Below are 22,518 nucleotides of genomic sequence, written 5' to 3'. Positions count from 1 at the left end.
CTGGAAGAAATGGACAAATTCTTAGAAAGGTATAACCTTCCCAGACTGAATCAGGAAGAAACAGAAAATATGAACAGACCAATCACAAGTAATGAAATTGAAACTGTGATTAAAAATCTTCCAACAAACAAAAGTCCAGGACCAGATGGCTTCACAGGTGAATTCTATCAAACATTTAGAGAAGAGCTAACACCCATCCTTCTCAAACTCTTCCAAAAAATTGCAGAGGAAGGAACACTCCCAAACTCATTCTATGAGGCCACCATCACCCTGATACCAAAACCAGACAAAGACACTACAAAAAAAGAAAATTACAGACCAATATCACTGATGAATATAGATGCAAAAATCCTCAACAAAATACTAGCAAACAGAATCCAGCAACACATTAAAAGGATCATACACCACGATCAAGTGGGATTTATCCCAGGGATGCAAGGATTCTTCAATATACGCAAATCAATCAATGTGATACACCATATTAACAAATTGAAGAATAAAAACCATATGATCATCTCAATAGATGCAGAAAAAGCTTTTGACAAAATTCAACACCCATTTCTGATAAAAAACTCTCCAGAAAGTGGGCATAGAGGGAACCTACCTCAACATAATAAAGGCCATATATGACAAACCCACAGCAAACATCATTCTCAATGGTGAAAAACTGAAAGCATTTCCTCTAAGATCAGGAACGAGACAAGGATGTCCACTCTCACCACTATTATTCAACATAGTTCTGGAAGTCCTAGCCACGGCAATCAGAGAAGAAAAAGAAATAAAAGGAATACAAATTGGAAAAGAAGAAGTAAAACTGTCACTGTTTGCGGATGACATGATACTATACATAGAGAATCCTAAAACTTCCACCAGAAAACTGCTAGAGCTGATTAATGAATATGGTAAAGTTGCAGGATACAAAATTAATGCACAGAAATCTCTTGCATTCCTATACACTAATGATGAAAAATCTGAAAGAGAAATTATGGAAACACTCCCATTTACCATTGCAACAAAAAGAATAAAATACCTAGGAATAAACCTACCTAGGGAGACGAAAGACCTGTATGCAGAAAACTATAAGACACTGATGAAAGAAATTAAAGATGATACCAACAGATGGAGAGATATACCATGTTCTTGGATTGGAAGAATCAACATTGTGAAAATGAGTATACTACCCAAAGCAATCTACAGATTCAATGCAATCCCTATCAAATTACCAATGGCATTTTTTACGGAGCTAGAACAAATCATCTTAAAATTTGTATGGAGACACAAAAGACCCCGAATAGCCAAAGCAGTCTTGAGGGAAAAAAATGGAGCTGGAGGAATCAGACTCCCAGACTTCAGACTATACTACAAAGCTACAGTAATCAAGACAGTATGGTACTGGCACAAAAACAGAAACATAGATCAATGGAACAAGATAGAAAGCCCAGAGATTAACCCACGCACCTATGGTCAACTAATCTATGACAAAGGAGGCAAAGATATACAATGGAGAAAAGACAGTCTCTTCAATAAGTGGTGCTGGGAAAACTGGACAGCTACATGTAAAAGAATGAAATTAGAATACTCCCTAACACCATACACAAAAATAAACTCAAAATGGATTAGAGACCTAAATATAAGACTGGACACTATAAAACTCTTAGAGGAAAACATAGGAAGAACACTCTTTGACATAAATCACAGCAAGATCTTTTTTGATCCACCTCCTAGAGTAATGGAAATAAAAACAAAAATAAACAAATGGGACCTAATGAAACTTCAAAGCTTTTGCACAGCAAAGGAAACCATAAACAAGACGAAAAGACAACCCTCAGAATGGGAGAAAATATTTGCAAATGAATCAACGGACAAAGGATTAATCTCCAAAATATATAAACAGCTCATTCAGCTCAATATCAAAGAAACAAACACCCCAATCCAAAAATGGGCAGAAGACCTAAATAGACATTTCTCCAAAGAAGACATACAGATGGCCACGAAGCACATGAAAGATGCTCAACATCACTAATTATTAGAGAAATGCAAATCAAAACTACAATGAGGTATCACCTCACTCCTGTTAGAATGGGCATCATCAGAAAATCTACAAACAACAAATGCTGGAGAGGGTGTGGAGAAAAGGGAACCCTCTTGCACTGTTGGTGGGAATGTAAATTGATACAGCCACTATGGAGAACAGTATGGAGGTTCCTTAAAAAACTAAAAATAGAATTACCATATGACCCAGCAATCCCACTACTGGGCATATACCCAGAGAAAACCGTAATTCAAAAAGACACATGCACCCGAATGTTCATTGCAGCACTATTTACAATAGCCAGATCATGGAAGCAACCTAAATGCCCATCAACAGACGAATGGATAAAGAAGTTGTGGTACATATATACAATGGAATATTACTCAGCCATAAAAAGGAACGAAATTGAGTCATTTGTTGAGACATGGATGGATCTAGAGACTGTCATACAGAGTGAAGTAAGTCAGAAAGAGAAAAACAAATATCGTATATTAATGCATGTATGCGGAACCTAGAAAAATGGTACAGATGAGCCACTTTGCAGGGCAGAAGTTGAGACACAAATGTAGAGAATGGTCATATGGACACCAAGGGGGGAAAACTGCGGTGAGGTGGGGATGGTGGTGTGCTGGATTGGGCAATTGGGATTGACATGTATACACTGATGTGTATGAAACTGATGCCTAATAAGAACCTGCAGTATAAAAAAAACAAACAAAACAACTAATACTAAACTTTCATTGGGTTATTTGTATGGAAATATGTTAATATAAATGTTTCAGACATTACATGAAATTTCTAAAAATCTTATATTTGTATTTGTATGGAAATATGTATGGAAATATGTTAATATAAATGTTTCAGACATTACATGAAATTTCTAAAAATCTTATATTTGTATTTGTATGGAAATATGTATGGAAATATGTTAATATAAATGTTTCAGACATTACATGAAATTTCTAAAAATCTTATATGTTCTGGTATAATGTTATAAGTAATAATCCTAGTTATTACTTTAAAATGTATATCTCAGAAATAACTAATTTTCTTGTCAACTGCATTATTTTGAACTGTCATCAAATCTTTAACCGTGGTCATTTTTAAGTCTTTTGTCATTTACAGACAGTCCTGGGTGTACTCTGATGATTTTGCAAATATGTTCCTATAAAAGGGTTTCATCTTCAAGAAATTCATGGAAAAGACTCTGACAAGTACAGGTTTCTGGTAACTGACTGTACTGCTGAACTGAATGAATAAGCATTTTCAGAACTCTAATGAAAAACTGATGAACTCATAAAAGTGCTAACAAAAGATCAAGATGAAAAAAAAATTAATTACATGGGACTGAGTGAACTGATGAGGATGAGTATAATTTTTGTGACTTTCTGTCTGAATTTAAAAAAAAAAAAAATCCCACAAGGACTCAGAGGCAAAGAATATACAAATCAATTTTCACTGCAAAGTAAAGGAGCTGTTACAGTGGAGGATTACTGGACTGAATGTCAATATTATGACATAGTATGAGTGTGTTTCATGTTTGGTAATTGCAATCATTGTTGCTTTTGTTGTGGTCATCCATGTACAATGCTTGGTGTCAGTCTATTTATGTCTTGTAAAAATAAAATACAGTGTGTGTGTGTGTGAATAAAAAAAAAAAAAAACAAATGAGTGTGGGGCAGGGAGGGGCAGGGAGATGGGAAGAAGTGAGATAGTCATAATTTTTTCAACAAATTAACTCTGGATTCAGTACTGAGAACTAATTGTAGGAGGCACAAGTAGACATGAGAAGACCAGCTAGGGGGCTACTGCTGGAGTCCAGAAGAGATAACTGTTGTGTGACCCGGTTAGGAGTGGGATAGATATAAAAAGGTGGACAGACGCAAGAAGAGGTAAAAGCAACAGGATTAAATAGTAACAGGCTGGGTATGAAGGAGGTAAAGGAAAGTGTTAGGATGGTTCCTGCATTTCTAGCTGAGATAGGGAATAATGGAAGTACACCAGACTTGAGCAAGACAAACTCTGCAGATCTTAATTTCTGTTTCTGCAAAATAAGAGGCAAACTTTAAAGTCCTGTCCAGTTCTATTGTAAAATTGTGTGACTGTGTTATGTAATTCAATCAGTTTTTGAAAATAAGGAGTGGCCTAATTAGAGTAGAAATTCCTTATAGGTAAATGCATTAGTTATCTGTTGTTACATTAAAAAAATTATCCCAAACTTCAGTGACTTAAAACAACAGACATTATCTCACAATTTCTGTGGGTCAGAGATTCAGGAGCAGCTTTGCTGGTGGTTCTTGCTCAGGGTCTCTCAGGTGGTGGCATTCAGAATGTTGGTAGTAGCTACAGTCATCTGAAGGCTTGACTGGGGCTCGAAGATTCATCTGCTCCCACAGTGGCTCACTCACAGGGCTGTAAGCAGAAGCCCTTACTTCCTCATGGGATCCTGGCAGGAGGCTCCATTTCTCACCACATGGGCCTCTCCATAAGGCTGCTTGAGTGTCCTCATGACATGCTGTCTGGTTTGCCCCAAAGCAAGTGATCCCACAGAGAACCAGCCAGAAGGAAGCTGCAGTGCCTTTTATAATGTAGTCTTGGAAGTCACATGCCATCAATTCCACTTTATCCTTTTGTCAGAAGCAAGTCACTAAGTCCAGCCCACATTCCTGGGAAGGGAAATTAGGCCCCATCTCTTGATGGGTATCAAATAATTTGTGGTTATATTTGAAAACTACCACAGAAAAGTTTAAATCTTGACACTTCGCAAAGTGCTGGGTACCTTTCCTTGACAGTAAATAACACTGTTGTATAGGTTTAAATTAAAATAAAACTACTGTGTTATAAACTAGAAAAGAGCTGCCTAGAATACTCAATGCTAAGTTCAGGGCGAATATTTATCATGTATTTATTTATAGCTCTGTAATGAGGCAAGGAAAGTCTAACAATGTACAAAGCTTAATGGGTCATAAACTAATGGATATTTGAGTCAAAAATTGTGAAATATCATGGTAAGTGATCCTCTATCTAAATGCTTTATGTTGTAAAATACATAATGAATTCTAGAAATTACAGATTGTTATGTATGAGAATCAAATATTTTATATGTGAATCACAGTCAGAACTGAAGGATTTTAGAGCTTGAAGAAAGCTTGCTGATGGTCTGTCTAATCTAGCTCCCTTATTTAGTAGATGAGAAAACTGAGTCCATTAGAAAAAAAAAAAAAGAAAAAAAGAAAAAGATGTTCCTAGAGTCTCACATAGTCAGTGGCAGGAAGCCACTGCTGATGGGATGGATGGCCATTTCACAGTAATACCGGGGAGGGGATTTAGTGCTTTTTGAGCTCCTTGTCTAGTTCTGAAAATCTACAATGCCTTAAAACAATCTCTGGGACAGGCCCAAAAGGTGTACGTAACATTCTCCCTCTTTTAACATTGTTTGCAAGTAAATTACAGACTAGTCCATTGGCTCTTTCAAGGTCACTTAGCAACTTGTTGGTAGGAATTGGGAATAAAGCCAAGGTTATAGATTTCCTCACTTGGACCCTTTCCACTCCATTTATTACTTACCTCTGAAATGTTATTGCTGTTTATCATGAACTAAATTGGCTTTATTACCTAAGCAGAGAGGATTAAGCAATAACTTTTACCTTGTCTTTGTTGAAGACTATATGCTCATATCTGTGATCACATTATGAATTATGTACCTATGTAATTTAATCTTAGATAGGGAGAGAATAAAGGTAGGAATACACCTGTGGTTTCTTGACTCTTAGTTTAGGTACATTGGACATCAAACCTCTATTGACTGTACTGAAATTTTATAGCTTATATCAGCAGTTAAATTTGTATGGCTTACTAGGCATACAAAGCAGATGATAAGATAGTTTTATTTACTTTGCCTGTTTTTACTGAGGTCTGTTATATTGGTGAACACATTGTGAATATGTACTTAAATATGCAAGATAGTGTGAATAGTATGAAATATCACAGTTTACAACAGAAGATTCTCATTTGTATTTTTTCTATGTATAGGTTTTAAAAATAGTGATCTTACATTGCTGTAGCTTTTTAAAAATAATGAATAAAATTTTTAATTAATTAATTAATTAATTAATTCGGCTGTGTTGGGTCTTTGTTGCTGCACGTGGGCTTTCTCCAGTTGCGGTGAGCGGGTGCTACTCTTCCTTGCGGTGTGCGGGCTTCTCATTGAGGTGGCTTCTCTTGTTGTGGAGCATGGGCTCTAGGCACGCAGGCTTCAGTAGTTGTGGCACGTGGGTTCAGTAGTTGTGGCTCGTAGGCTCTACAGAGCAGGCTCAGTAGTTGTGGCACACGGGCTTAGTTGCTCTGCGGCATGTGGGATCTTCCTGGACCAGGGAAACCCATGTCCCCTGCCTTGGCAGGAGGATTCTTAACCACTGCGCCACCAGGGAAGTCCTGTGAATAAAATTTTTTGATGGAAAAATATTTTAGTATGTTATGGTGCTCCAGGTTAATTTAATTCTAAACTGTAGTAAAATCCTTGGCTTGAACGAAACTATATTTTCCAAAGAAATAGCTGGAAATGGAAGGCCTATTTTAGCATGTTATCTATGTTCATTTCTTTAACAAGTATTTATTGGATGTCGCATTTGCTGTACTTATAGTTCATATATTTCCAGTTACTGAGTTCTAGAGTGCCTGTAGACTCTTAAAAGTCAGCATCTTCCTAACCTGCCTAATTATCTTCATCTCTCAGTTCTACTTTTTTTACAATTCGCATTTATCTTAATGGTACCCATCAGAAACCCTGAAAACATTTTCACTTCTTCTTTTCTCTTACTTCTAAAATTTTTTGAAAGATTCTATTTCCTCTTTTTCATCCTCACAAACCTCCCAAGTTCAGACCCCTCATCCTTTTGTGCTAGAGGCAAAACCGTCTGCATAAGGCATCCCTCAGATCTCAACATCCACTTTCACTGTCATTGAACCTCTCTCCCAAGCAATCCACACAGCTGCCAGTTACTTTGCTAACATAAATCGGATCACATTATTCCTCTTCTTAATACCTATTATGGGAATTCCCTGGTGGTCCAGTGGTTAGGACTCTGTGTTTTCACTGCCGAGGGCCCAGGTTCGATCCCTAGTCCGGGAACCAAGGTCCCACAAGCTGCATGGTGTGGCCAACAAACAAACAAACAAGCAAACAAACAAAAAAAGAATACCTCTTATGGACTCCTATTTCCTCAAGGATGAAGGACAAATTCTGAATTTCCCAAATGGACCTCAACTTACCTTTCTGAAGTCTCTGGTTATAAATATTCTTATGTCTAAACATCAATGCCATCTTTCCACTGTGTCTCCCAAGCTAATTGCCTTTCCCCTCACTTCTCTTAGGGAACTTCTACTCATTCCTTTACTCTCCCCTTCTCTGCTTATCTTTCTCTTCTCTAGGCAGTTAATTACCCTCTCTTCTGTTTCCTTGACAATAATGTGTTTATCTTTATTATGGTGCATATTACACAGCATTGTTTGTTTGCCTTTCCCATTACTGAATCTAGAGGGCAATGACCGAGTGTTACTCAAACTAGTAAAGGCCTGGAACTCAACGTTAGTTCTAGATAAAAAAAAAACAACCTTCCATTTATAAACCGTACTTGCAAAAATGAATTTTCTTCATTTTTAAGAAAGACTTATACGTGCTAGTGAGACAAATGCTTTTTAACTAATCATTGGAATCTCAGAATTCAGAATTAGCCAATATATTGTGGTGGAGTAGAGCAGGATTCTAGCATGGAAGACTTAGTAATAGATTGGTTTTGTCTTTCTTTTTTATGCATACTATGTGCTATATATAAAAAATTTTTGTAACTAGTGATAATATCATCAGATTTTTTCTAAAAAAAGTAGTTTTAGCAAATGTGATTTTACCACTTAAAATCTGAAGTGTTGGAATTAAACTGAGAAAGAAAATTTTCAATTAAGCCTTATTTTTTTTTTTTTTCCCCACTGCAAAAGTAATACAGAAAATACTGAAGAATAGAATAAGGGGCAGGGGGGAGGGGTGCCCATAGAAACATCATCCTGAGACAACTCTGAGTTTCAATCTTTCCTTTTTTCTAACACTTCATAGTTTTGTTTTGTTTTTTTAAACACAGATGTGATCATACTACATGGTTAGTTTCATAACTTGTGGGGTTTTTTTTCACTTAATACTATACTTTTTAAATTGTTACCTAAAATGCTGCAAAGTATTTATGGTTACTTTTAAGACATTTAGTTTCCATAATTTTAATTTTTGCATCTTATAAATAATATTGTGACATACAGCTTATGAACAAAGCTTTTGCTCTATTTCATATTATTTCATTCAGAAAAAATCTCAGATACAGAGTATGAACATTTTTTTAGGTTGAATCACAGCACCAAATTGTTTCTAAATAGGTTGTTTCAGTTTACACTCCCACTCACAATGTCTGGTAGCACCCTTCTAATCTCACCAGCATTGAATATTATCCTTTACTTAAATATTTACTAATATGATAGCTGACTGAAGTATTACAATTTCTGGTCTGCTTGCTGTTGAAGAGTATAGGATAAAATCAAGGCTTTGGAGTCAAATAATATTGGGTTTGGTCATAGCTCTGCAACTTCCTAGCTGTGTTATAATACATCAAGCAAATTACTTAACTCCTTTTTTAAAATAAATTTATTTATTTATTTATTTAGGCTGTGTTGGGTCTTTGTTGCTGCCCATGGGCTTTCTCTAGTTGCGGCAAGCAGGGGCTACTCTTCGTTGCGGTTCCCGGGGTTCTCATTGCGGTGGCTTCTCTTGTTGCAGAGCACGGGCTCTAGGCGCACGGGCTTCAGTAGTTGTGGCTCGCGGGCTCTAGAGCTCAGGCTCAGTAGTCGTGGCACACTTCCCAGACCAGGGCTCAAACCTGTGTCCCCTGCACTGGCAGGCAGATTCTTAACCAGTGTGCCAACAGGGAAGTCCCTACTTAACTCCTTTGAGGCTCTCTTTATTCATCGGTTTTTTTAAAAAGGTCAATAATAATATTTACCCCAAACTCAGGGTTGTTGTAATTATTAAAAGAAATAGTCATGTAAAGCATTTCACACCAGTGCCTGGCATGTGACAAACGATAATGAATGTTTCATTTTCTGTTGCAAAAGTATGTTTGATTAGTGTAATATCTACGAATTTACACAATACTTTGACTATCTTTATCCACGCAGCTTGTTGTGGAAGGCTGGACAATCACCTGGATAATTCTTGCACCCCAGGGAGAAGGTCAGGGAGTAATCTTATAGTTAAAAAAAAAAGCACACACCTGGTTCCCATTCTTGAGGAATCTAAAGGCCTTTGAGTTAACTCTTGGGGCTTTTAATTGCTCAGAGAGGTCTCAAAGGGCAATGGTGGAAACTCACTAAAGAGTAAATTTAGTGAAAGTAATCAGGGGAGAGAGTTCCTGGAAAAGCTATTGTCTCAGGGAAGGCAAATGCTAAGGCAGGAAGAATATGAATTATTTGTTCTGTAGAAGTTAAGTACACTCGTGAGGTTTTATTTGAATCTAAAGTTTATTAATAAAAAGTATATAAAGCACTGCCAAACAGAGCAAGCTCGGCGAATCTGATTTTGTGCACTTGCTCTTTCTATACTCAGAGCAAGTTTTGCTCTTTGAATCTCAGCAGAAAATACCAGGGGCTTGGGAGTAGATGACACAGCATCGACCAGAAGTCTATCTCGTCCCGACCACTGAAGTGAGTGGGCTAGAGTCACACCATGATCAAATGCCTAACTTTCACAAAGTCTAGGATAATTTAGGTTTGGCTGCTCTTCGGGGTCCCACTTCCAACATTTTCCTTTTAACCGACTTCTTCCAACTGCCGAAGCATGCCAGAGATAATAAAAATTTATCAAATATCCTTGCCTGGATAAAAATCTGCACTCTCGATTGGGGCCATATCCATCGAGGTTTCGGTGGGGGTTTAAAAACTGCCCCAGAAAAAGCAAGTTTTTCTAGTTGGGTAAATTCTGCCAAAATAATGTAAAGTTCTTTATTGCATGCATAAATTCCTCTAAGGCAGGTCTTTTTCTCTCTCCAGGTCCAGGATTTTCAAGCTGAACAGTCAAGTAACACGCTCGACTCGGTTCTGGATTCCCTCGGGGAAGAATTCCTCCTTGGGGGCGATAGAAACGCCCTCGGTGAGTTTTCCGGCACCAGCGGGAGTTTCAAGTTTCCACCCGTCGAGGGGAGGCGGTGGGTCCACTCCCAGCTCCGGGTTGGGCGGCTCCTCTTCCCTGAGCATCGGGTTTAGCTCAAGCCCAGTCCTCCCCGGAAGGAGTCCCCCAGCCCCGCGCTCTCCCCCTTTCCCTCCGGGCTCCGGAGCCGCAGCCCGGCCCTCGCGCGTCCCCGCCCGGGACGGGGACCCCAGGCGACGCCCCGCGCGGCGGGCGGCCGCGAGCCCGCGGGCCTGGGAGGGGCAGGGGCGGGGCGCGGGAGGTCTGGCGGCGGCGACTGCGGCGTTGCTTCTCGGGACGCGGCGCAAGGCCGGCCGGCCGGCAGGGGGAGGCGGGGGGCGTGGGGCAGCCCCGCCTTTCCCGCGAGGAGCGGCCGGGCAGCCATATTGCGGAGCTGTCTGCGGTGGCGGCGGCGGCGCCTCTCGTCTCTCGCGGCCCATCGCTCCCTCCACCGCCTCTCCCTCCCTGCCGCAGCCGCGACATCCGGCGCCGCCGCGCAGCGCCCCGGCCACACTCAGGGCGGGAAGGAGCCGCCCGCTCTCGGGGTAAGCCGCCGGCGCCCTACCTTCCCCCACTCCCGTTCCCGGGCTTCGCCGGAGACGCTGAGGTGGCGGCGAGAAGTTTCGGGGCCCAGTGCTGCCCGGCGGCCGCGCCGCGAGGGCCGCAGTGTCGCTGCCCTAGCAGCCCGGCTGGCCAGGCCGCATCCGGGGCCGCGGGAGCCGCGAGGCTCTGCCCGAGTCGTGGCTGCGGCCTGAACTCGCCGGTGCGCGCTTCTCCCTTCGGGCGTGGGTCCGCCTTCAGCGTCCGCCCCGGACCCCCTCCGCCTCGAGCTCGGTCGGGTTCCCGCCGCTCGGTTGCGGCCCCGGGCTCGGCCTGGCTCGTCCCTTCTAGGCAGTTTGAGAATACAGATTTAAGCCTAGGAAAAATTACGTTTTGCCATGTAGGGAAGGAATTTATTACAACTTCTTCTCCCGGCCTCCAGTTTGAAAGTAAGGGTGTTGAATTACTAGAGAACGGGTGTTCCGCCCTGGTGGCAAAGGGATGTTGCCTTATGGGGTTTGGGGCGCGAACCTCCCTCAGCCACCCGCACCCGCGCGGCGAGGGCCGCCGTTCTGGCCCCGGCTCTACCTGCTGCTTCTACTGCTGAAGGCGGCCTCCGAGCCCCATAACTTTCTTCGGTCTTTGAGGCAGCCCAGTTTAGTATCTTAGACCCCAGTAGACAAGTTGAGTACATTACAGTCCCCCCTTCCTTTAAAGGATTGTAAACTTAATTCCCGGGCTAACTTTGAAAGCGGGGGGGGGGGCACTGCATTATTGCAGTTTAAATAGAGCACTTCACTTTTTATACAGATGTGGCATGGTTCTTTAACCATTCACAACATGTATTTAGCGTTCTTTACCATTAAGGAGTGGTTATTAATGAGGCTGGAAATAGGTTAAAAGTCAACTTCATCAAAGATACATTTTAAAATATAGTTGAGATTTGTGTAGAAGACATTTTAATGAGTTCTGTGGCACTAAGACGGGCCATGATGTAAATGTAAAAACCCAAGATAATAAGGGTTTATTTGATAAACGAGCACTTGGACTTAGACATTGCAATCTATTGTTTATGGAGCATACATTTTTTAGAACACTAAATACTCTTTTATATTTCGGACGGAGTTCTGAATGAACAATTGCCCCGTTCATTTTGCTGGATAAATAATGGCTTAATCCATTTGCCGTAACAGCATTATTGTCGATGGATTTAAGAAGAGAGACTAATATTCAGGATTGCATTTTTTAAAAAAAATTTCAGTATTACATTACTTTAACCAGTGGGCTTTATCTTCCAGAGACTAATTACCTCAAATGTGGTGAAATGTATTGAATAAAACATTTCTTTTGAAGTTAATGGTATCCTGTAAAGTTGATTGCACTGACTTTGTTTCTTTTGCTAAACCACTTTTTTTAATATATGATGGGATTTAATAAACAATACATTATTAGTGAGGAATGAATAGACATGCATTGGAATTCTTTACAGTTTTATTTAAATGAGACAAAATTTGTGGCATTTAGGAATGTTAAATTCTTGCCCTAGTGGATTATACATTGTTTTGTTCACTCCTGTATTCATTCCCAAGCATGGCAGAGCATGTAGGAGAGGCTCAGAAGTTAAATGTAATTAATTTCAGCGTGGGGAAAGTATGTTTAGTCTGTCCTTTGTTTGGGACATTTGTATTAACTGGAAATTAAACTGATATCCTTTTTTCTGTGGCGGTGAGAAATGACAGACTCTGCTGTTCTTTCTCTCTTTTGTTAACTCTCAGTCTCAGGGAGAGAACAAGGCTTATTTCTTCTTTTTTTGCTTCACTATTCCCAAGAGCAGAATTGGATTTTATTATTCATTTTTATCTTTGGCAGGCAGTTGAAATGAAAGTCTTTATGTACTTTTATCTTAATTTCAGTTCTCAATCTTCTAATGTAATCTGTGTATAGTCTAATACAATGGAGCCTGAAATCTTGAATGATGATGGGAGTCTTGTTTTTTCTTCCATTTTTAACTTGATTCAGTTCAACTTGTACAATTTAAAGATGGCAAATTTTAACCAGTATTTCCCAAAGACCAAAGCCTAGAAAAATGTGTTCTATTAAGATTGTGGAGTTAATATCATATCGTGCTATTGCTGTGAATCTGGGAAGTTGAGGAAGTCACCCTTTCTTGGATGGCTTGGACCTCCTGCAGACCAGGAGCTAGTGGGCACTTCTCACGACCCTGATATTATCCTTGGGGTACTGGATTCAGTGGAACTGGATTGGGTTGCTGTAGACTCCAGCTTTACAAGGTTATTTTAAACCTCATGGTGTTCAAAGCCCTTCAGGGAACTCCCCTAACTTATGCATCAAGTATATCCTCACCTGTTGCGTGATAGAAATGGCCAGTCTGACCCCAGAGAGTTCCTGAATATCTAGCCTCTTTCAGAAGAATCCTGCCTTTACTGTTCATATTAGTTCCTGGTATATTTTTCAATATTAATTTATAATGAACATATTTTAAACCATTTTTAAAGACTATAAAATTAATAAATTTTATGACAAAGTTAAGAAAACCCAGAAAGATGTTAAGGAAAAAGTGAAAGTTCTCCCCAGCTTCCCAGAACCACTCCCCCCGCCCCCCACCTCTCCCAGTCCCAGTCTCTGTTTTTCAGAGGTAATTGCTGTTAGCTATTCCTTGTAGTATATAGAAAATGCCAATATTTATGCAAGGGTAAACATATACTTTATATATATCCCTTATTTGCAATTTTAAAGTCTTTAAAAATAGGTTATTTTGTAACAAACATTGAAAGGGTGTTTATTACTGTGTTGAGCATTAAGTAATTAGTATTTCTCGGATTTTCATCATTTGAATGAAATAAAAATGGAATTTCTGGTAATCTCAAAAGTGTTCATGTACATGTGCAGATTTTCTTGATTAATGATTGAAGGTGAATTCACTTTTTTTTTTTTTCTTCTAGGGTATGGTATATAACTGACACTGAAAAGTGGTGTCCTTTAAAAAAGGGTTTATGATTTTGGGTAGTGAAATGTCCCTATTATATATGTAGCTTTTTACCTGGGAACTGTTTGGAAAGGAAATATGGTCCATATGATTCAGTTCTTTATTTCTTTGTTCCATTTAATGGTGAATCCTAGCTTTAACTTCCTGGAAGAGAGGGGTTCTTTCAGGTTAGTAGTTGTATAGGTTTTTTTTTTTTTTTTTCTTTGAATAACCAGTATGTATAGAAACTCTTGCAAATTCACAAAGTTATTTTTTTCCTATTGCAGTGTCAGTTACCTTTTAGAAGAATTCTAAAGTACATTTTATAGAGGCTAGTTACATATGTAAATACGGTATGCATATGAATAGGATGCTGTAGTGACACTGGTTCCTTTTCTGCTTTTCTACATAATTTACATACATTTGAAATAAGAAACTTTTGGGTTCCAGTAAAGTTGATTTATTTGAAAATGATATTCTCTTTACTGTTAACCATTTGGAGAAGAGGTCAGCAAACTGGTTTGAAGGCCACATTCAGCCTACTACCTTTTTTGTAAACAAAGTTTTATGTGAACACATGATGGCTCATTGGTTTACATATTATCTATGGTTGCTGTTGTGCTACAACAACAGAGTAGTTGCAACAGAGGCTGTATGGGCCACAAAACCTAAAAAGTTTACTTAACCTGGCCCTTTACAGAAAAAGTTTGCTGACTCCTGCTTTAAGGTATTATTCATACATTCAGACATTTATAATCATATGCCAGATATTCTTTGCATTTGTTCAGTAAGATAATGAGAACGCCACACTCTAATGGGAATATACTTGTGCCATTTTGTATACCATGAAGTGTTTTTGCTTAAGTGCTCTTTGTGTGTATAAACTGGAGTTCACATTCAGTGTAACAGTGTTGTAAGCATAGTCTTCTGTGATGTGAATTCTGGGTGTTTCTTGTTTTGTACTTTAAAAAAACCCCAAAACTTCTTGTTGTTTCTGTAAATTAACTAATAACCTTTTGATAAATTAACCAGAGTAGTTGTTTGTAACTGAAAATCCTGTTAGTACTCAGAATGATGTGGGTACGAGTATAATAGAGGGACCATTAATAAAAGGGAGAATGGGGACATAGGAAATCTCAGCCATGGTAATTGAATCTAATCACCCTTTGGCTTTTATTGAGTGTGTGGGATGGACTAAACTTTGTTAGACATCATGAGCACTCTTGATATTTAAGCTGTCTCTAGATTCTAGACTTAAGGAAACTATAAAAACCTAGTTTGGTTATTAAGCAAAGTTGGTATATACAGTTGACACTCCACATCTGTGGGTTCTGCCAACCTTGGATTGAAAATATTTGGAAAAAAAATTCCAGAAAGTTACAAAAAGTAAAACTTGAATTTGCCACATGCTGGCAAGTATTTACATAGCATTTACATTGTATTTACAATTGTTTACATAGCATTTATATTGTATTAGGTATTGTAAGTAATCTAGAGATAATTTAAAGTATATGAGAGGATGTGTGTAGGTTATATGCAAATATAATATTTTATATTTATATATATGTATGTATGTATATAAATGTACATATATTTTGTGTAAGGGATTTGAGCATCCCTAGATTTTGGTATCTGCAGAGGGGTCCTGGAACCAATCCCCTGTGGATACCAAGGGATGACTGTATACCCAAAGTGCTTACTATTTACATGTAATCATCAAGCAGCATGATACTTATAGATATTATTAAATGTGTCAAATTAGGTGGCCTTTAAATTTAATTTGATTGTCAAATGAGATTATTGAAAGAGACTTAGAGATGATAAAGGCCTGAATTTGGGAGACCTCGTTGGGAGAAGTTTTTTTTTTCCTCCCACGTTCATGGTTGCTGTCTTTTATAGCCTATTGCTTTCTAGTTCGCTCACTTTACAATGTAAAAGATGAGAGGAAAGTATTACCCTTGATAATAATCAAGTGAGTATTATATATGAACTTAATTTACCAACAAAATCAACAAACATCTGAGGCCTTACTGTGAGCCAGACACCATTCCAATTTTTCAAAAGGGGGATTGAATATCTCAAAAGTTAGAAACTTAATGATAGAACTGCCATATAGCCTTATTGACTGCATGAGCGAATACTATCTAATTTTAAAGATATTTAAGAAACATATTAACTTTATTCTGTTTTGAAAGTAAGCTACTGTAATATCTAGTGTTTCAAAACATATATAGAATTGTGAGAATTCCTCAGGTCAGTTTGAGACTTTTCTTCTTTTTTTCTACCTAGGTGACTTACATGAACCTATCTTTGTTTTTCCATTTTTAAGTGTTTATTATATGAATTTTTGATGTTTCCTTAACTGTAAGATGAAGAAATTGGACTGGATTTAGCTTTCTTACCTTTTAGCATTTAAACTTCATTTTTGCAAATGGTAATGTATTGTTTTTCCACCCTCCTAGGAAGCAATACATGTATGGTGTTTCTTTTAAATTTACAAAATTCATTTAGAAAAGAATTTAAATTCAGTGTAAAACTTTGCTTTGTGCCTTATATTTGTTTTAAGTGCTGGAAATTTGCTTTGCATTTCCAGTAACGTGTGTTTTGCTTTAAAATGTTGAATATTTTATTTCCTTGAACAAAAGTCAGTTCCTACAAAAGCAAGCACTTAATACCTTATTTAGAACTGCATACCACCCTTACAGGATATTAATTTACAGAGGTGACTATACCAGTATTAATGTGCACTTACAACAAATCTTTAGAGGTAGTCTTTTTGACCTGAAAACAACAGAGGATAGAGCTTTAACTTCTTGAAAAGCTCTGGTAATTGGGATGAGCTTGGCTAAAATGATGTCAGAGGAAGGCAGAATAGGGTAGCCAAAAGAGCACAGGACTTGAATTTAGAAGGACTTATGACTTTGTTGACTAGCCTTATTACTTTGGGCAAGTGACTTATCTGAATCTTAATTTCCTTAATTAGAAGAACAAGGAATTGTGATACTTATCTTGGGCAGAGGGAGGAAGGGCAGTTATTAGGAAGATCAGATAATGTAGGTAACGTGGCTGAAGAGTGAGCATTCTACAAATAATTCCATTTACTACCCTTGTCCTTGCTTTTGGCCTTATTTCTTTTTTGCAAAATGGAACTAAAAATTCTTGTCCTCTGCTTCACTTGTGGAGTCACATGGCATTATATAGGTAAAAGTACATTATTATTGCTATTAAATTCAGTACTTAACAGAGCTAAAAAATTTAATAAGCATAGTTCTTTGTATATTCGAGGTTTTAAACCTGTGGGTCTGTGAACTTGAATAGTGAAAAAAGTTGCATCTTTTTTTACACGTTTTCCATTACGAATGTGGGCAGCAGTAGCAGAGACTGTTTCTAATAGAAACTGCAGATATTTTCATGATGCATAACTGTTATTACAGATCTCAAAATGACATTTAATACCCATTACTTAAAGTTTAATTATTGGATACACTGGTAGATATTGTGATTTAAAGGTTAACAAAGAAGCATATATATTACTGTATCATAAATTTGTGCTTTTTATATTTTTGATATTATAATTCAGTATGATTGATTTTTTAAATGTAATATTGTGTATTTTATTTTGTGCATTTAAAAATACTTTTCTAGGAAGGGGTTCATAGGCTTTACCAGAGGGGCCCCGGTTGGGGAAAATAATGATTAAGAACTTTTTTTTGTGGATGCCATTATTGTGTTAATTTGACTGCCAGAATTACCTTATTAATTCAGTTTATACTTCTCTTTGTTACCCTGCTTCCCAAACCCCCAGTAAGTTGGCAGAGGACTGCGGAGAGACCACAGTTATGTTCAGGGAAGGTGTCTCAAAAGACAGAAAAAAAAGTACAGTTAGGCTTGGGGAAAAGAAATTCTTAAGAGTAAAATTAGGCAGCCTGGTATAAATTATTGAAGCATCACTGTAGGCCCAGTATAGACAGACTTAACACCTGTTTTACCACCTGACAGGTGGGGAGAGTCTCTTGTTGTGTCAGTGACTAACAGAACTCAAGGTGTTAAGCGTGAGGCTGTTTTTTCCCTTGTACTGCAGAAAAGAGGCTGTTTTAGGGTCACCCTCAGAGTTAAAGGACAAAGAGAAGGTTTTATGTGAATGTTTCGTCTGAGAAATGTGGCACTGTGTTTGAGTACGTATTCATACGTTTTCTGGAAATGGGAGATATATATGCTGGTGGCATCTCTTAATACTGCTTGCCATGACCGTGCTTCATTGGTTCTGTGGGAGTCAGTGTGGAAAAGAGGTAGGGTAAGACTACTTTAAAAAATTTAGGAAGAGTGGGGAGGAAGGAGTAAATGTTGTTTCAATAATTATTTATTATGAGGGTAGAGGGGAGAAGAGTTGATTTTTATTATACATCTTTGATATACAGTGGTTTAGGTGATTATATGGTGTCATTTTTTTTAGAGAAGAAAAGAAGGCACCGAAACACAGTTTTCAAGATGAACCAGTTAGAGGTACAAACTCAGGACATATATCTAGGTACCTTGGCTTTTCATGTGCCATTTTATTAAATTGTCCATTGTACTACTAACAGCTGCCATTTTCAAGGAAAAAAATATGCTAATACAATCAAAGGAGGACTAGAAATGTACTATTGAGGTTAAATAATATTATCGTGATATAAATATTTTTAAATTATCACTAAATTGGCTAAAAACTTAGGTTTTAACTACATTTATACACAGCTTCATCCTAAAAAGTTTAAGGTAGAATTCTTATGTATGTCATGATATCTTATGAATAAACTGGTATATAGACAATTTAGTGAAATATATTTTTAAAATTCATACCTGATTTTTAAAATTAGTAACTTAACAAAAATAAGACCCTGATTAGTATTAAGTGCTCAGTTCTGTATATCCAAATATCCTTTGTAAGGGTACCTGTTTTTTTACTCAGTTATAATAGGTGGCTACGTATTCTGCCTTTTCACTTATCCTTATGTAAATGTTGACACAGTCTGTCCCCCTTGTTTTCACATAATTTCAACATTAATTGTGATTTTGATTTTAATCATTGTACTGCTGAGAACATCTTGTACAGATTATCTTTGTACTGCTGAGAACATCTTGGTACAGATTACTTTGTTTTATATTTATTTATTTATTTGTGGTATATTTAGGAGAGAACACTGGTCTGAAAATACACATTTTTAGAAGCTTCTTTTAGAAGTAAACCGTATCCTTATTTGCAAAGGCTTTTTGTTAGGCCCCGCACTTCCCAACAGTTCATATAGATCATTTAGGCTTGTTGGAGATTTTAAAAGCTTAATGTGTATAAACTTGGTTTTGTATATGTTGGCCTGTGATATATTTGTACTTTTACGTCACCAGAGCACTCATATTAAACCTAAAGCTTTAATATGGATTATTTTGCTTGAAAGGTCATTTTCTTTAGAGTATAACTTGAAGTAACTCTAATATAGAAAACTGGGATAAATTATTTCTTAAAGGAAAAGGAAAAAACTCTACCTTTATTTAGTTCCAGTATTTGAGTAATACAAAACTTAAGAAATTCTGCAAAACCTGACATATGTGATGTTTATTTACCTGCCTAGCTGGTCCTATGTTTGATGAGTACTCTTTCTGTAATTTGAGTGCTGTAACTTAGTTTATAGTCTGGCATCCAGTTAGTGTTCACATTTTCCCTTTGTTCTTCCTTACCAGTGAGAGATGGCACAGGAAGGGCAGAGCAGCCAAATGGCTTAGCAAACAAGAATGATCAGTACATGAGCAAGCTCTCTTGAGTATCTGCTAACTTCTCTAGGGTGTGGCCATGGGGCCTGATATGGTAATGGAATGCTAAATCAAGAAGGTAATGTAAAAATTGATCTCGGACAATTAAAATTCCTGGTACTGTACGCTGGTAGGAGCAAACCTGAAATACCTCTATAGGGAGACACAGACAGCTCAGGGCTTGCAGGAATCCCACACTGGGTGGGGAGTGGGTTAGGGACATGAGCTTTCTGTCCAAAATTACAAACTCCATAAAGAAACAAGTCATAATGAACTGGAAATAGAAAATTTTATAGTGACATAAAATAAACATTATAGGGGTAAAACGAGGATTCAATACAAATTATAAAATATTGTAGGAGTAAAAGGAGGATTCAATACAAATTATAAAGTAGTATAGCATTAAAAATTTTTTTAAAAGACCAAAAGTGAATTTCTAGAAATTAAAATATATAATCACTGAAAATTTAAACTAGTGGACAGGTAAAACATTAAGAACACCATTCAGCAATAAGAATTGCTGAATGGGAGAGACAATGGCTAATAATTTTCCAGAATTTAAGAAAAGCATGAGTCTTCAGGATAAGGAAGCTTACCAAATCTTGAACAAGATAAATAAAAGGAAATCTGAAGAACACACACACACACACACACACACACACACACACAAAATCTTAAAGGAAAGCAGAGAGAAAAGGCATATTACCTCAGAGAAATGAGTTAAATTGCCAGCAGACTTCTCATCAGTAACAGATGGCAGAAGAAAACTAATATCTTCCAAGTGCTGAAGGAATAACAATTTAGAATTCTATATGCAATTAAATTATTACTTAATGAAAAAAGGAAATATTCATTAGAAAGATATAATAATTCTAAACCTTTACTCACTTAATAACATAGCCTAAAAGCATATAAATTAAAAACTGGTAATTTATAAGAAGAAATTAACATCCACAATCTGAGTTGGGAAAATTCAATACATTTTTTCTCAATTTGATTAACTAGACTAAACTGAGAGTAGAGAGACTATAAACAAAACATTAAATACTTACTCTGGCTTGGTCTAACTTATCAGATGCAAAACATACATTATTTTCATTTATAGCTGGAACAATCAAAAAAGAAATGAAACTGACCAAGCACTAAACATAAAGGAAATCTTAATGAATTCTTTGACTAGAGTATATAGTAAACTTAGAAATAAATAATAAAAAGACAGTACTCTGCCCCCAGGCCTCTGACCATTCTATTTGAAAATTTAAAACTTATTAGTAGTGAGTAGAAATCATAATTGGAAACTGAAACACCTAGAGCTAAACAATAATGAAAAAACTATATATAAAAACCTATGTGGGAAGCCACTAAAGTGATACTTAGAAAAATAGTGGAGTTTTAAATATAAGGTATTTTTCCCCAAAATTATTCCCTCCAAAAGGAGATTTATATTTGTTTCAAAGGAACTGTCTCATTGCAAGATGTTCTCTTTCTCTTGAGCATGGAAGTACTGTTTAAGAAAGGCACATTGACCTGAAATGCCTTTACTACATGTCAGTTTGGAAAGCTCATGGAGCTCATCTGATAAGTGATTTAAATGTAAAAAAGAGGCTAAGGGGACTTCCCTGGTGGCGCAGTGGTTAGGAATCCACCTGCCAGTGCAGGGGACGCGGGTTCGAGCCCTGGTCGGGGAAGGTCCCACATGCCGTGGAGTAACTAGGCCTGTGTGCCACAACTGCTGAGCCTGCGCTCTGGCGCCCGCGAGCCACAACTGCTGAGTCTGCGAGCCGCAACTGCTGAGCCTGCGAGCCGCAACTGCTGAGGCCCACATGCCTGGAGCCCATGCTCTGCAGTGGGAGGGGCCACCGCAGTGAGAAGCCCGCGCACTGCGGCGAGGGGTAGCCCTCGCTTGCCGCAACTAGAGAGGGCCCACATGCAGCAATGAAGACCCAACACAGCCAAAAAATAAAATTTAAAAATAAATAAACAAATAAAATTGAAGTTGCTTTAAAAAAAAAAAAAAGAGGCTACAAAGTCTAGAGGAGATCTGGTTTTAAAAGTCACTTAAAAATAACACATCTAGTTATACTGTGGATATTAAAATATATTCCAACAATACAAATAGGAAAAAATAACGTCCTACTAATGTTCTCTATAAATGGGTAATTGTGGCTTGGGATAAAAATTTTAATTTTAGTGATAGATTCACAAAGTACTTTATGTAATCTGGAAAACTTACTGTGATTCAGAAGTTTGATATAGATGCTCATGTCTCATGTGTGAGGAATTTAGATTATTTTACATAATCAGATGATAATTACTTTAAAATAGTCTCACTGGCAAAATAGGGAGATCATTTTACGTTTGGAATTGCCTTATGGTGGGACATATTTAGTTTGTGACCTTAATGCATGTTATTAGAAAAAAAAGATTGGAAATTACTTAGGTAAACTTTCAATTTCAGTGATTAGAATATGAGCCTCAGAGTAAAAGCCAATTAATGAGAAGAAAAATGATGAGAACAAAAAGGACAGAAATTAACAAAACAGAAAAATAAAAGAAACAAGAAGATCAACAAAACTGAAAGCTGGTTTTTAGACCAATAAATGAAGCAAACTTCTGGCAAGATTAATCAAGCAAAAGCGAAGACAAAAATTAACAGTATTAGGAATGGAAAGGGGATCATAACTGTAGATGTAGTAGAGATATAAAAAAAATCATGAATATACCATGAATAACTTTATAGAAATATGTCACCAAGACTTGTGGAAAAAGCAGATTTGACTGTGGGGTGTAGCGATTTAAGCCATGTTTTAGCCATGTTGTATTTGAGGTATCATTTAGATATTGAGCAAGCCAAGTTAGCCAAGCAAGTCTGGAGATACAGATTTGGGAGTTACTAGTTTATAAATGATGTAAAAGGTTGGTTTTTGAGGCTGTTTTAAGACCTGAGATGAATTT

General features: G+C 37.5%; 1 protein-coding gene across 2 annotated transcripts in view; it reads left to right on the top strand.

Annotated features, from left to right (window-relative positions):
* Positions 1-10,624: 10,624 nt before the first annotated feature.
* Positions 10,625-22,518, top strand: part of RDX (radixin) — a 98,271-nt gene continuing 86,377 nt past the window's right edge. The window contains exon 1 of one of the 2 annotated variants that reach the window (XM_036860184.1): positions 10,625-10,798. The gene's annotated coding sequence lies outside the window, so the exon portion shown is untranslated. The remainder of the gene's footprint in view (positions 10,799-22,518) is intronic. The other variant, XM_036860183.1, reaches the window with a different exon arrangement.

Source organism: Balaenoptera musculus, chromosome 8, assembly GCF_009873245.2.
Source record: "Balaenoptera musculus isolate JJ_BM4_2016_0621 chromosome 8, mBalMus1.pri.v3, whole genome shotgun sequence".
In the NCBI taxonomy this organism is placed as follows: domain Eukaryota; kingdom Metazoa; phylum Chordata; class Mammalia; order Artiodactyla; family Balaenopteridae; genus Balaenoptera; species Balaenoptera musculus.
The sequence above is the reverse complement of the archived record's forward strand: the minus strand, read 5'-3'. Positions and strand labels throughout refer to the sequence as shown.